Consider the following 16,460-nt stretch of genomic DNA (forward strand, 5'->3'; position numbering starts at 1 on the left):
AATATGAAACTGAATCAGGAAAATGTACATTACTGTTTTCATTAGGTCAGACAGGTCCATTTGTAAACAGCAGTGAGATTGTGCATTACCGAAACTATCTAGGTAATATGATAAATATCTTAAAACCATGAAGCAATATGTTTGAATATAATTAGTCAAAAAGTCAGATAGATGGCGTGATATTCTATCCCTATCAATTGGTTTATTTTATTTTCAACTATGTTTTTAAACGACAAGCGTCTTTTTATCAAGATAACGGGAATTCATGTTATACACCACAGAGTTTACCTGTGGTACTTTAATCAATATACAGAACAAAGAGCAACGAATGAGAGAAAAACAAAGGATATTTAAGATTAATACACTAAAATTTGAAAAAAACAGGTATATTTATGGAAACTGAATTCTAGTGCTAGCTTACAATTATAGATTGCAGGAAGTTATGAGTACAAATGGTATAAATAAAATGGCACTGATGTTTCTTCGTAAAACATTCGATACTTAGAAGAAAAAGCAAATATTCATAGTATGAATAATATGTACAGCTTGTAGTGTAACGGATGAGCGAAAGAACTAGAGGGACAGTCAAACTCAAAAATAGAAAATAAACTTACAATTCTATGGCTAAAATATAAAAAGACAAACAGACAAATAATAGTACAATAGACAGAACACAGAAAACTAAAAACTTATCAACACGAACCCCACCAAACTCTTGGGTTGTTCTCGGTTGCTCCGGAAGGATTAGCAAATCCGTCGTGTTGCTCATGTAATTACACGTCCGGTAAATAGTCTAATTCGGTAAGTCACATTTATGTTGAAAAGGGAAGTGGAGATTCATTGTTTTGGTTAAGTACACAACAGGTTTCAATTTTATTTCACAGTTACATGTTTATATAAAAAAGATGGGATACGACTGCTTATGAGACAACTCTTCATAAGAGACCAAATGACACAGAAAGTAACACCATTTAGGTGATCAAACTTTTATTTAACCCACATTTGTTACTCGCTCCCATACTAGTGTACACTGGTTTTTGTCTTGGGGGAGGGGGGAACCTTTTATAAATAACAAAAGGATGATCGGTTTTGATAGTGGTCTCATGCCTAATATTATTATATTAATGGTACCTAACATAATCGTGTGTTTTGTATAGCGGATCAATTTTCAAATAGAACTCTGCTTGTACATATTATTTTTTGTAAAATAAAAATTTCCCTCACAAACGAAGTTAGAATATATAACTACACGACAATTTAATGTTAAGGAATACATAGGAAGAGCTTTATCGACTTAAGATATTTGAATATATATGTGACTTATCCCAAAAACGTTTAATCTTTTCCCATTCAGAGCCCTTTTTAAAAATGGTAGAAACAGACATATACTTTTTGTTGAAATTTTCACGGTCGACAAATGTGATTTGTAATCTGTTTGTTTTACAGAATAAATCCTTAACAAAATGGCCTTGATCTATAGTATGTATTTCCTGTTTTTGTTTAGTTTTACAGAAATATTTGTAGAACTAAATGTCGTTCAATGATCGTTAAGGATTCAGTAAATGTTTAACGCGTAAAAACCCATGATAATTCCTCACGTTGCCACTGTTTAACACATCTTCTTATGTCTAAATAGTTTTTTTTCTAGACTTTATAAAGGTTTCTTTGTTATGGTAGATATAATAGATATAAAAAAAAATAGATTGTCCACTGATGTTAGAATTTTTAATTTATCGTGCCTTATCTGTTATCATAAGCCAATGTATATAAAATACTATAAAAATGTGTTAGCATGGATGGCTGTAAAACAAAATGCAAACTTCTTTTTTATATGAGCTAATTTTTCACTTCCGCCACTTCACAAGGTTATAGTTCACAGGTAAACATGTGACCAAATCCGGATATATTTTGGGCCTTTAATAGCTGACTATGTGGATGGGCTTTGATTATTGTTGAAGGCCGTATGGTAAACTATGGTTGTTATTTCTGTGCCATTTGATCTCTTGTGGAGAGTTGTCTCATTGGCAATCATACCACACCTTCTGTTTATATATATTGTTCTGGTTCTAAGTCACCCATGTGTCTAACTCCTAAATGTTACATGCAGAACTTCAAAGAAGCAAATACCAATTTTCAATTCTTTGAATGGTCCGCTATCGCCCGCAATCAAGATATAACACCGAAGCGGTACATACATGTAAGAAATAAGAAGTATCAAAATTATAACAAAGATTTATTTTTAGATTCATAGCTCGAGAGTTATTTGACTTAAACTAAAAAATTGTGATCATGCATGTGTTTTTAATTGTAGTTTGTCCCGAAGGATATTATCTTTTATTTATAAGTAACGCATGCGTAGTTCTATATCCGGATTACATGCCATGGAATGATAGTTTGAATGCTTGCCAGAGTGAAGGCGCTGACTTTCCTATACTAGATACAGATACTCTGTTTAACGAGTTCCTAGATTATATTGACAACCAAGTTATTTCTCGTAAGTGTATTTGTAAATGTGTAATAAATAGAAGACTAATTGATCTTATATTCAAAAATTTTTTTTTAATAAATGACCTTATATTGAAAAGGTTAAAAACATTTTTTTCAAAGATTAATAAAAAAATTATCAAAGATTAATGCCATTTTTTTCAAAGAGTATTTTTTTTTCTCAATAACTTTATTGCTACTGATAACAGATTAGAAGTAACTATACATAAACATGGCAAGTGTTCAAAACAAAAGATCGTGAAAAACTTCCGTCGCGAAATAATAAGGTTTATATCCCTTTTGTAACAAAAGAATGTCAAATCAGAAGGATAAGAGATGCAAAGGTTATATATGTACAGTATTACAAAAGGTGTTATTTCTTTTCATAATTTATAAGTCTAATAAAACAGTAATAAATCTAGTTAGACAAATTGTCTTTAAGTATGAATGTGTAGTATTTTTAAATACTGTTACATTTATACTGAATGATTTTCCTATGCTATGTTAATATTATTCATATCTTTTCCATGTTGTATATATAATTGAAAGACATGAGGTCCTACAATATATTTGTTGTGTGGATATGACGTCAACTTTATTTTTTTAATATCCTTTGTCCTTTTCAATTTTAGTCATGGCGTTATCAGTGCATTTCCGATCTATGTGTTTGACTGTTTCTCTGGTATCTTTCGCCCCTCCATGAGTAAAATAAGGACGGAAAGGAAGTACTAGTTAATGACAATGGGAACGTGGTCATCTGTGTAACAGATATCCTAAACAAATAATCTTAAGGGAACTATTCAAGGTTATTACTTGAATCCTTTGGTTCAATAACTTCCTTATATGACAAAAAATTCTCTATTAAAGGGGCACTAGCTGCCAAATTCTTGTTCACCGATTTGACTAAAAATAAACAACAAAAATGTAAAATATTTTCTCAAACTATCAAAAGTATACAATAAACAATTTACAGGACATGGTCTCAATAACATGTAATTTTGTTTCGTGTGAATTTTAGCCAAGACGCCATCTAATTAACTATCGAGTTGACCTTGTATGACCATATAAGCGATGTAAACATAAACAGAGATATAAAAAGATTAGGCAACTCGTGCAATTGCATTTTTATAGGTCTGTTAAAATTTATACTATAGATTAAAAATTTATGTTTATTTTCGTTTTTTACCTTTATAAGAATGATTTTGTATGGATCGAAACAGTTAATAAAATTATTTACCTTTGTTTCACTTTCAATGTTGACATTCTTGTCCTTTAAATACATGTACACGGACAATGCATGCGTTATTGTGTCTCTGTCTACGGGGTTAAGTTGAAGTTCCTATGAATACTGATTTAATGAGGTCGACTTATTCACTTGCAATTGAATAAGTCATTTTCAATGTTTATTAGCTTAATTTGACCATTTTAGCGGATAAAAGCAAATCAGTATTTCACTATTTCACTTTTATTAATGATTGAACAAAAAAAAAAAAATCATACTTTTGATTTTTTTCTATATCTCGTAGCTAGTGACCCTTTTTTAGTAGTATCCAACGATGGAATTTTGTATCAAATGGAAAATATTTGTATCATTAGTTGGCGATCGTTGGATGATAGAAATCGAAACATGCAATTGTGCAATTAAACGGTGCAACGATGCACTAATTTACGAATATCCTGCCCATTGAGCTGTAGCGTGTTTTCACGTGTAACTGTATTGTAGTGAAATATTTGTTCCTGCCATAGATCTAGAAAAAATCAAATTAAAACAAATTATAACAATTTAATGTGTACCGCAATAGTTAACTATATTTGACATCTTTTTGATTTCGGCAAAACACTGATGAACCATGCAAATTTTATTTTAACAACCAAATTCTTTGTCTCTTGAATTGGTGATAAACCACATCAATTGTTTTTTAAGTTCATTTAAAAAATTTATCTAATTGACTGATTGATTGTTGATTGCGTAACGTTCAGTGGCAAATATATCATGCATGTTTAGGACGAGAACAAATTAACAATAAAAATAATACTGCCATTGAAAAATGATTGTGTATTGGGCAGGAATAGAAATTTAGCCTTTCAACAGGTCACCTACCGACTCCTCAAAGAGTTGTTTCAAGGGTTCTCAACTGGCATTGAGTGTGAAACCATCTCTTCGAGGGTTTTGCTGCAAAGTTGGAAAAATACCTATAGTGACCATATTTCTTTCACAAGTGATCATTTACTAGTATTGAAGAAGTTGAAAACAAAACTTTACGACACAAAAGATGAGTTCAGCCATCCAATTGTGAACTTTCCATTTTTAAGTAGCAACATTTTAGCAGCACCTTCATACGGGGGTTTAAAAAAATTAGAAAGGAAATTGGGAATGTGTCAAAGCGACAACATCCCGACTATAGAGCAGACAACAGCCGAAGGCCACCAATGGGTCTTCAATATAGCGAGAAACTCCCGCACCCGTAGGCGTCCTTCGACATGAAAAATATGTATACTAGTACGTATATATGTAACACTCAGAAACGTGTCCTTCCCCCCAAATGTGTCCGATACTCCCAAACGTGTCCACATCGACGTCACTGAACTGCAAAACATGTCTAGTTGTAAAAAGGGCGTCAAAGTGTGTCATTTGTATTATTTAAACGCTTAAACGTGTCTTTTTTTTTAATAAACACCCAAACGTGCCCAATCCGTCAAACGTGTCCAATCCCCCAAACTTGTCCTATAATATAAAGGGAGCTAAAAGATTGTTACACTGATATTCCGTAAAAATAAAACTGTCCTTTTCCTCTCCGAAAAAAATATAATTTAATTCCGAGTTACGATTAGTGTAGATTCCTAATAACCGTAAAGTGTAAACTGTACACAATTCATTTAGGCCTAATCCCAAATTCCCGGAATAATTAAGGTACAATCCAAGAGTTCCGGCAAATATTCTTCCGCATCTCATTATATAACTTATCCAAAGTATGTTGTCGTCCTGTCCATGCATGAAATATTTGCCACTGGACGTAGTTTCTCTTGTTTGCGTTAACTTAAGTGATGCTCAAAACTAAAAGTTCATAATATAAAACCTTACTAACAGTTTATAATTTTTAGAGCTTTTTTTCCATTTTTTGAGAGAAACAAATAGTTTCTTAGTGAAGTTATAAAAAAAAAATCGGTCTTTATTTTTAAGTTTAACGAATGTTTATCACGAATAATCGTAAACAGATTTAGGCCCGTTCCTAAATCCCCGGTATGATATTAAAACTTATGTAAAGTATTTATTGTTAATATGATATCGTTCAAATAATTCATGAATTATTTGGCACTGGACTTATGACTCTTGTTTGTATGTCTTCACTTTAGTAGTGATGCTGGAAATCTAAAATTTATTAAAATACCTGATAACCAGTTTATGATTTGAATATCTTTTAAAATATCAGAACTGTTGAAAAAAAGGGAATTCAATTCTTTTAAAATCCTACCGTGCAGTATTCGCGGATTACAGCTAATTTCCTTATGCTTGCAAAGTAAAACTTTGTTTGGCTTGCTTGGTTTGTTTGTGTAATTGTTAATACAAGCTTTGTAAATAAGACTGACATTTTTAAACAATATGTATAGGCATAGTTTAACCTGAATATATTGTATTTGAATTTAATTTGGTGTTATCCTATGGTAAACGCTTAATCCAACTGAACTAGAATTGTTTGTACATGTTTGTGCGCTCTAAACGAGCATAATACTTGCAACTGGACTATAAGCAATTTCAGTCAAAAGTTGATTTATATGTTACAGATAAATTTTGCAATAACAACCGGCATTAACCAACTAATACTAATAAATGATAATTTCATCAACTGTGTCCCTCATTATAGAATTGCCGTAAACGTTATTGATTTTATTCATGTATTAGCGCTAAAAGACGTGAGACGTTCTGGCGTTAAATAGTGGACACGTTTTGGCGAATAACAATTATCGGACACGTTTGGGGGTTATAAATCAGACACGTTTGGGGAATATTGGATATTACGGACACGTTTAGGGAGAATAGACACGTTTGGGGGAATTGGACACGTTTGGGGGACAGGACACGTTTGGGAGTGTTACATATATACAGTGATAATGGACGTCATACTAAACTCCGAATTATACAAAACAAACTAAAATTAAAAATCATACAAGACTAACAAAGGCCAGAGGTTCCTGACTTGGGACAAGCGCAAAATTGCGGCGGGGTTAAAGATGTTTATGAGATCTCAACCCTCCCCCTATACCTCTAGCCAATGCAGAAAAGTAAACGCATAACAATACGCACATTAACATTCAGTTCAAGAGAAGTCCGAGTCCGATGTCAGAAGATGTAACAAAAGAAAATAAATAAAATGACAATGTTTCCGAATTGATACGATATTCCCGTGCTTGTATTTCCCATCATGATTTTCTTGATAGAGGGTTACTGTTCACAAGGAAGCTATTAAGTCAAGAGTTCCAAATGATGAAATTTAAATCATGCCTTTGTAAATTTAACGGAGGCCATCACGAGTTGGTTGACCATTATGAAATAACCGTTTCACAGATGATATCGAATATGGTCCTTACATCGTGACTACAATGCCCTTCCCTTTTAATGATGTGGCCTATCGAATTAGACTATTTACCAGATTTGTTATAACATAAGCAACACGACGGGTGCCACATGTGGAGTAGAATCTATTTACCTTTCCGGAGCACATGAGATCACCCCTAGTTTTTGGTTGGGTTCGTGTTGTTCATTCTTTAGTTTTCTATGTTGGGTCATGTGTACTATTGTTTGTTTGTTTGTCTTTATCATTTTTAGCCATGGCTTGTCAGTTTATTTTTGATTTATGAGTTTGAGTGTCACTTTGGTATTTTTCGTCCCTCTTTTATTATATAATAATGTGAAAGCATATCATCGAATGCAATACGCAATCCTATTCTGTCTTTGGGAAGTATTTTCGCTTTTCAAATTTAGATTTCACATAATACATTTTAAGATAAAAATGGGCATGTTTGAGCTGCCTATAATTTCTTTATTACACGTTCAAATCATACTTGGTCTTGTATATATTCACATTTTTTATTATGTATTTTGATTTAGTTAAGCGATTCCAATTAATATTTAAAAGTGTTTCTTTCTATGTTGTGATGTTACACAATTGTTTTAAATAAGGATGAAGGTTTGGTACCATTAAAACGTTTAAACCCGCTGCAATTGTTTTCACCTATTTTTAGTCAGGAATCTGACGTTTAGTAGCGATCGTTTGTTCATGGGGTTTAAAATTGTGTCTCATTTTTCTTTTATTATATAGATTACACCGTTGGTTTTCCCGTGTGTATGGTTTTACATTTGTTATTTGTGGGACCCTTTATGACTTGCTGTTCGGTGTGAGCCAAGAAACCGTGTTGGAGATCGTACTTTGTAATGGTTTACTTATAGAAATTGTGATTTGGATGGAGAGTTATCTCATTGCAATCACACCACATATTCTTATATCTAATTATTTTAAAACACTGACAATGATTTTTTTAGCCATGGCGTTGTCAGGTTATTTTTATCTGTGAGTTTGACTGTCCCTCTAAAACCTTCACCCCTCTTCTTGAATAGTATGATTGATAACTCAAAGATTGTCTTATTAAGTGTGTGATGTTTAGGTGTAATGTTAAGTTGAAAGTGAGTTGAAGCCTAGCACCATGTGGTACCCATTTCTGAACTAGTTTCAGATATATGAACTTCATAATGTACAGTCATAGTTAGCCCATTAACCAAAATTAAAAGAGTTTGATTTGATTGAAATTAGAAAATTTTCAGAATATAAATCAAAACAATTACAAACATACAAACATATAAGTTGAGAAAAGACTTTATTTTCGATAATACTTTTTATAAATAGATTTATGCTTCATTATATTGTATTTGAAATTAAGTATAATTTTATTCATATGTCTAATATTCCTTATTCCATTGACTTTAAAGGATAATCTTCTTTGATATACTTTAAGTGTCATAAGTCATGTTACAACTAGCCTTTATCAACAAATATTACATCATTCTTTTATGCCCGCGTCACACTGTCCCGATTTTTACGCCGATGGCAACACGATTATGAAAATTTTCAAAATCGGGACTGATCGTATCCAGATCGGGCTATTCGTAGTGCCATCTTTAACCATCGTAGAACCATCGGCCACTTTTTCTAGCCTTCGGGGACAACTTCGGGAAGGGTTCTAAATTTTTTAACATGTTAAAAAATCCACGAAGGTGCGTCCGATGTTTATGGTTCGTATTGAGTTCGTATCACCATCCTCACCATCGTAATGTCACCGGGAATGCATCTTTGAACATCGTATTGCATTCGTGTTTCCATCGTTTCCATCGGGCAGTTTTGACATTACGATGTCTACACGAATGAATCACGAAGCTAACCGAAGGTCTTACGATGGCAACACGACTTCGTGAAGACCTCGTAATCCCGTCGTGATGCCATCGAATAAAAGTACGAAGGTGACAAGATGGAACTACGACGGCAATAAATCCAGCTAAATATCAGTTAATTTTCGCGCTTAAATTCATTTAAAGTGCCATGCGCGATATGCACTGGTCAGTCTAATACGACAGTTAAGAAATACGTTCACAAAACATGGACCTCATATCATATGATTCTATGAGAACAAGAAAGGCGACAGCGTTGTTTCCATTAATTCAAATGGAACAAGAAGAGCAGGTATTACAGGCTCAGGATTTACTTTTACAAATAAAATATTATTTTTTGTCAATTTTTCATATCAAATAACATAATAAAAATCATAAACGCGCCTCGTATACCAACACTGCAGGTACACGTATATAGGGAAACCAACTTTTTCTTCATTATTCTGATTTTTTATGTATCGTCTGAGTTGTTGTCACACGAATGTTTACTCCATAAACATTTTGTTTTCTATATGTCATATTTTGCCGCATTTGTTGCTTTCCCCACATCCTTCCTTTAGTCTATATTATTATGATATTCTCCTGGAAAGAGCTCTTTTTGAATAAAAGGGATCAACGAACCCATTACCTTACCTTTAAGATAGATCAGTAAACATGGACATAATTATGGGTGATTATTCACACTAGTGCACACATTTTACAGTTCAAACAAGGCAATGCCGAGCGTGGCATCCCCTCGTATGTAACATATTGGGGACAAATATGGACACTATAGTTGTATATGACACATGCAGAAAATGGTAAATTGAATACGCATATTTGATACATAAACTATTTTTTTAGAAATCAACCAAATTATTCAGTAACTGGAAATACCCACGGTCTTCCGTCTTATGATTAAACCAAAAATTAAATGTACAATATAATATATATTCAATATTGATCAAACAATTTAAAACGCGTGATGCCTTCGGCATATAATTTAAATGCATCGTAAGCTGTACACGACGTCTTTTAAGCATCGTATGGCCATCGCGCCATCATCGTAATCCATCGTGTAGCCTTCGTGATCCATCTTGTAGGCTTCGACTGAGATATGAAGCTCAAATACCGTCTTCGGTTAACCTTCGTATGTCCCTCTTTTGCTATCGTATATACTTTCGGCACCCTCGTATAGACTTCGTTATTCATCGTACTTGCTTCGGTCACTTTTGGGTATTTTAACGAGATCGGGACCAACTTCGTACGAACTTACAATTTTCGCATTCGGGTGTCCATCGTATATAAAAATCGGGACAGTGTGACGCGGGCATTACAGCCGACAGAGTTGCAGTTAATGGTAGACTAATTAACAATATAGGTTACTGGGGCAATGGCGATGCTATTGACGTTTCGAAATTTTGTGCATTCCAACCAGACGAAATAGGCATCCCAGACATATGTCTGTAACAGACTTGATGACGCTAAATGTGCGTTTGATACATTACGAATTTGTATGATCAAATTATAAGATGATAAACAATTAATAGACAGTTTGATGTATATATCCAAGTGAAATGTATATTTTGTTAAGATTTCTGCTGTTATCTCCCATTTGAATCGCACACATCATCAATTAGTTAAATAAGCGGAAAAGTCTAAACTGTACCGACATTCATTTATTTCAGTATTTTCTTTTATAAAATGAAAAGGGAATCAAAACATCTGAAAGTTTTTGCAACTATTGCATCTAAGTTTTATTGAATCATTTGAGCTTCAAGAGAAGATGTAAAAATGTATATACAACTGTTACAATATTAGGTTTAAAGAATCGTTTCATTATGTCTCTTAAAGCGCTGCTGATGTGTATAACACATATTCATCAATCAATCATTTAACAAGGCAATGCAGTTATAATTGATTTCTAATGTACATGTATTACTAAGTTATATGATAACAAGAATTGTGAAAATAAGTGACACGAAACACTGTACTATGTATTAGCTCTGTTGATATCAATACTTTTTTCCTAAATCACTAGTGAAATGTTTTATAGAGAACAAAATGAATAGCAATGAAAGTTACAGTTAAAAAAATGTTTGAAGATTGGATAATTCGTCGACAGACTTTATTACATGGGGGAGTCTACGTTGGTGTCTTTTTTCATCAGCTGAATTCTGGTTTACCAAGTTGTTGTTAATTTTAGGTCAAGACTATACTGTGGATTCATTAATATTCGTTGTATATAAATTTTCGTGGATTTCGTTGATACAAGGGAACGAATTTTAATAGTAAACGAAGTGCATTTTTTCTACAGGAATGTAAACAGACTTTGTCAAAACCATGAAATTGAATATCCACGAATATGCAGATTTTCCCCAAACCACAAAAATATTACCCACGTAAATAAATGAATCCACAGTATAACTATCTAAAACGGACTGCAATAAATTTTGATTCACTGCAATTTTCATTCTCAAAATGGGTTGTTTTGAATCATTGCAAAATGGCTAAAAGTCTATGTTTTTTCGCTAAAAACCTATGTTTTAAATTCAATGTCTGATTAATTACATATCTTTTTAAATAACCATTTCATAAAGAGAAACAATTCGCATCTATGTTGAAAAACCTTAAATTCTTTTGTGCCAGAGAAACTGCATTCAGCTTTTCAATAATTCAGCTGACTACAATTTATCTATTTAAGAAATAAGAAACGAAAATTCCCAACTGGTTTAGTATCATCCTGCATTAAAAAGAAAAGAAATAACATGTTTGCTATAACTTTAGCATTCCCTTTTTATATATAATACACAATAAATTCATATATTAAAACTAAATTTTTAGCCTACCGAAAATTATAGTTCAAAACTCTTACGGCTAAAATTTTAGCTGCCAGAAAAACGATTCAATTTATGAAACTAAAATTTTAGCATTCTTCGTAATTTGAACAAGTTCTTATTATATTAAAGTTACATGATATAAAATGCTAAAGTTTTAGGTTTTTTTTACGAAATTGTATGATGATACAGTAAATGTAAAATATTTCACATATGAGGTGTTATGTATATTATGTCTCACGGGCGGATTAAGTTGGAACTCCTGGAACAAATGCTTGGACCCCCCCCTCTTTCCCCCTTTTGAAAATGGCTGGATCTGCCCCTGTATCTTGATTTAAGAATACTAAATAACACAGGTACTTGTTTACATGTAGGTTTCAAAGAAACGCAATAGCTGCATTTGCATATTTATGACACGGTATTATCGCTAAATGTGTGTTATCATCCTTCTTTTGTATACTTCAAATTCATATTGCATACCAGTACTGTTTATTATATTTTGTGTCCACATATATATATTTTAATAACAATATATAAATCATTAAGATTAAGTCAAGACAAGACAAACCTAAAGAGGGGTCAGTTTGGCTTTGGACAAGCGAGTGAAGATGTTCAAAATATGAATAAAAAAATACTTGAAAAAAATGTATAACAAACAACAATTGACGGAGCTGTTTGAACGTATATATCAGCTATAGAACTTGTACATGAGCATATGGGTCCACTAGATACGTTGGTTACATTTTCTCATACAAATAAAAACTAGATAAACAAGTCAGATATAAAGAAATACTCACGTATTCTTTCTCTAAATAAAATTCTCATTGCAATTTATAAAACAGAAAAATTTGATGTTTTTGCCATTTAGCTATAAACAAAATATAAATTTGCGCCATTTTGAAGTCTTCAAAATTGTTTATCTTTCAAACGCTTTAGACAAAGGATAAATCAAGGAGTTTTCAAACGTTCAGGTGAGTTCCGCATTAAAAGCGCTTTTATGTTTTGACTTTTGTCTCCTAAATGCTTGAATAATTGTTTGACATTTATATTATTTGTTTTAAATGGTGTTTCAACAAAGGAAGCAATTATAATATATTTCTAATTTACTTTTAACTGCTCTGGTGTTATTACTTGAATTATTTCACTTGACTTGCGGGGTTAACCGGTTTGCTCATCATGGAACAGTCCGTATATATACAGGTGTTTTGTGATAAATTCATCAATTAGTGTTCAACTATTTGTACCATACTAGTATCATACCGTCAGTTCTTTTATATATCCGTTTGGTGACACTGATAAGTGATTAGAATCAATAATAATTGTAACGGCAATCATCCTTATCGCACACATCTTCAAAAAGACTGTCCATATGCAAATTAAAGCGTAAGATCAGTTGAAATTACATTGGTAATTACAGATATAATTTCGCTTTTTTTTTAGAAGCCATGTCAGCAAAAAAAAAGGGAGTTTTGATTCTGCAATTCCTTTAATTCCCTTCAATTGTCCAATTATAAACATTTAAATAAAAAAAACCTAATATTTCAAGTGCACCAAGTGCAGCTGACCATCAACTATGTTGTCTTATTTTTTTGTTCTTTTGGTCGAATAGCTCTTCAACTGTTTCTGTTGTTTTTTTTTTACATCCTCGTCTCTCAAATATCAGGCTCTGAGCGTAAATGATTAATATCAACCCGGAATAGTGCTTCGGACGCATGCAATATATACCTTTTTTCATTTTTTGACTATTACAGATAATTTTGTTGTCAACGGTTATCTTAGTCTGACCTGAGTCACAAACTGTTTTCATAAGTGCTGTAATATGAAATATATGACACAACGCAGGAGGAGGATATAAGGTAAACTTTGTTTGCAAAAGAGGGGCGAAAGATACCAGAGGGACAGATCGAAAATAAACTGACAACGCCATGGCTAAAAAAGAAAAAGACAAACAGACAAATGATAGTACACATGACACAACATAGAAAACTAAAGACTAAGCAACACAACCCCACCAAAAACTGGGGGTGATCCCAGGTGCTCCTGAAGGGTAAGCAGATCCTGTTCCACATGTGGCACTCGTCGTGTTGCTTATGTTATTACACACCCGGTAATTAGTCTATTTCGGTAGGTCACATTCATGCAAAGGGAATGGGATTGATGCTACCACTTAAGGAACATATCCAATATCATCTGTGAAACTGTTATTCCATAACGGTCAACCGGCTCGTGATGGCGTCTGTTAAATTTACGAAGGTATCAAACTACTGAAATTTTGTTACGTATCAATATTTTGAACAAAGGAGGACATGCTGTCATCCTAAATTTATGCAAACAAAAATTTGTTGTTATTGTATAGCAATATTGCTGTCCATTGTATTATACATTGAATCCTGACATACCAAATATGGATGATTTACTATACTGCTATATAGATTTACAAATAAAAGTGCACATATGGTCAGTTTTGGTTGCCAAGGTCAAATAAATAAGTCAGCATGAGGTATCAAAACTACTGAAATTTTGTGACGTATCAATATTTTGAACAAAAGGAGGACATGCTGGCATCGTAAATTTATGCGAACAAAAATTTGTTGTTATTGTATAGCAATATTGCTGTCCATTGTATTATTCATTGAATCCTGACATAAAAAATATGGCTGATTTACTATGCTGGTACATGTATATAGATTTACAAATTAAAGTGCACATATGGTCAGTTTTGGTTGACACAGTCAATGCGGTCAAATAATTTTGTTGAACGAGTCAGCATGAGGTTTCAAAACTACTTAAATTTTGTTACGTATCAATATTTTGAATAAAGGGAGGACATGCTGGCACCCTAAATTTATGCGAACAAAAATTTCACAATATTGCTGTACATTGTATTATACATTGAATCCTGACATAAAAAATATGGCTGATTTATTATGCGGGTATATAGATTTACAAATTAAAGTGCACATATGGTCAGTTTTGGTCGATGCGGTCAAATAAATTTGTTCAAGTCAGCATGAGGATCAAAACTACTCCAATTTTGTTACGCATCAATATTTTATATAAAAGGAGGACATGGTGGCACCTAAAATTTATGAGAACAAAAATTTGTAGTCATGTGTTTAAATGAATTAAATTATTGCTGATTGTGGCTGTATAGTTTAAGGATGTATACAACTAACATCAAATATACGTCTTTTCAAAGATATTCATATTAATAAAGTGCAAATATGGTTGAATTTGATAGGTATTAAAATATATATTCAGTGCCCGTTATCATTGTAACCAATATCGTTTTTATAATTGACAGATTGTCAGATCACAGATAAATTTGTGTTACAAGCAACGTCTTATGCGTACTTTATTTTCAAATATTTGTATTTAATCCTGTTTATATAACGGAAATATTAATTTTACTTTATTTTCGATGTTTATACTACAAAACAAAGATATTAAAAAATATTTTAAAAAAATCGATGTAGAGCGGTCCTGGTTACAAGTTAACTTAGTGTTGAGCAGTCGAAAGTTAACTTGGGAACAGGTCTGGTTTTGATCGGATTTGTCAAAGCAAAAGTTAACTTATGTTAACTTTGTTGCAAGACTGGTTTCGAAGTTAACTTATGTTAACTTTACGGCAGAACTGGTTCCGAAGTTAACTTATGTTAACTTATGACAGGACTGGTTCGAAGTTAACTTATATCAATAGCGGACCTGTTTCCAAGTTAACTTTTTGGCAGACATAAAAACAGTCCTAGGACCAAGTCCGCTTTTCAAGTTAACTAGATTTTGGTCATAGGACTGGTCAGAGCAGTCCTAAATCCGGTCACAGGTTAACTTTGACCAGTCCAAATGACTGGTCATCAAGTTAACTTGCTGTACAGGTTAGGACTGCACCCATCTGTATACATCCAGGTTCACCATTTTCAACATTTGAAAATGCATGTACCAAGTCAGGATTATGACAGTAGTTGTTCATTTGTTTGATGTGTTTTATCATTTGATTTTGCCATTTGATTAGTTACTTTCCGTTTGAATTTTCCTCGGAGTTCAGCATATTTGTGATTCTACTTTTTTTCAAAGACTACAAAATTAAATTTTTTATGAAACTTATAACCAACACTATTCTTTTAAAGGACAAGGTACGATAAGCTATTACAACTGGCCCCCCATTTTCGTTGAAATTAGAATGCAAAATATCCAAGAAACATGGCTATTTCTAAAGAGAATAATGTCTCATCTAACAAAAAATCAATATAACTTTTCTTTTTCCGAGTGAAAAAAATATTAAATACCTCTCTCTTTCTCATGAAAAACGTAAATTTTATGAAAATTCGAAGTTTTTCCGTCCGTTCGAGCAATTTTAAACTATGAGCGGACGCGAGTTCCACGAACATATTTCAATGTGTTGTTTGTTGTAAGGAAACAATTCACTGTTTTAAATATATTCGTGGTACTCGCGTCCGCTCATGTTCAAAATTCAATAATTCTACACTGAAAATTCCTTGTTTTTACGGAAACGTCGATAATATGTGAACCAAGGACCGGAACGAACTTGCATTTCCGAATCTGCTCGAGTATCTTATTTTAACTCAGGTGATCTTGATTGAGTTACAAAACTTCGATGCCGGGAAGGAAAAAAAAGCTTTTTCGTTCTTTATCATGTTTACGGTTTTTTTTAAAGTTGGGCAAAGAAAAGGAACATGTGATTTTGCATCATTTTTTAAACA

The sequence above is a fragment of the Mytilus galloprovincialis genome, chromosome 7 (assembly GCF_965363235.1).
Source record: "Mytilus galloprovincialis chromosome 7, xbMytGall1.hap1.1, whole genome shotgun sequence".
Lineage (NCBI taxonomy): Eukaryota > Metazoa > Mollusca > Bivalvia > Mytilida > Mytilidae > Mytilus > Mytilus galloprovincialis.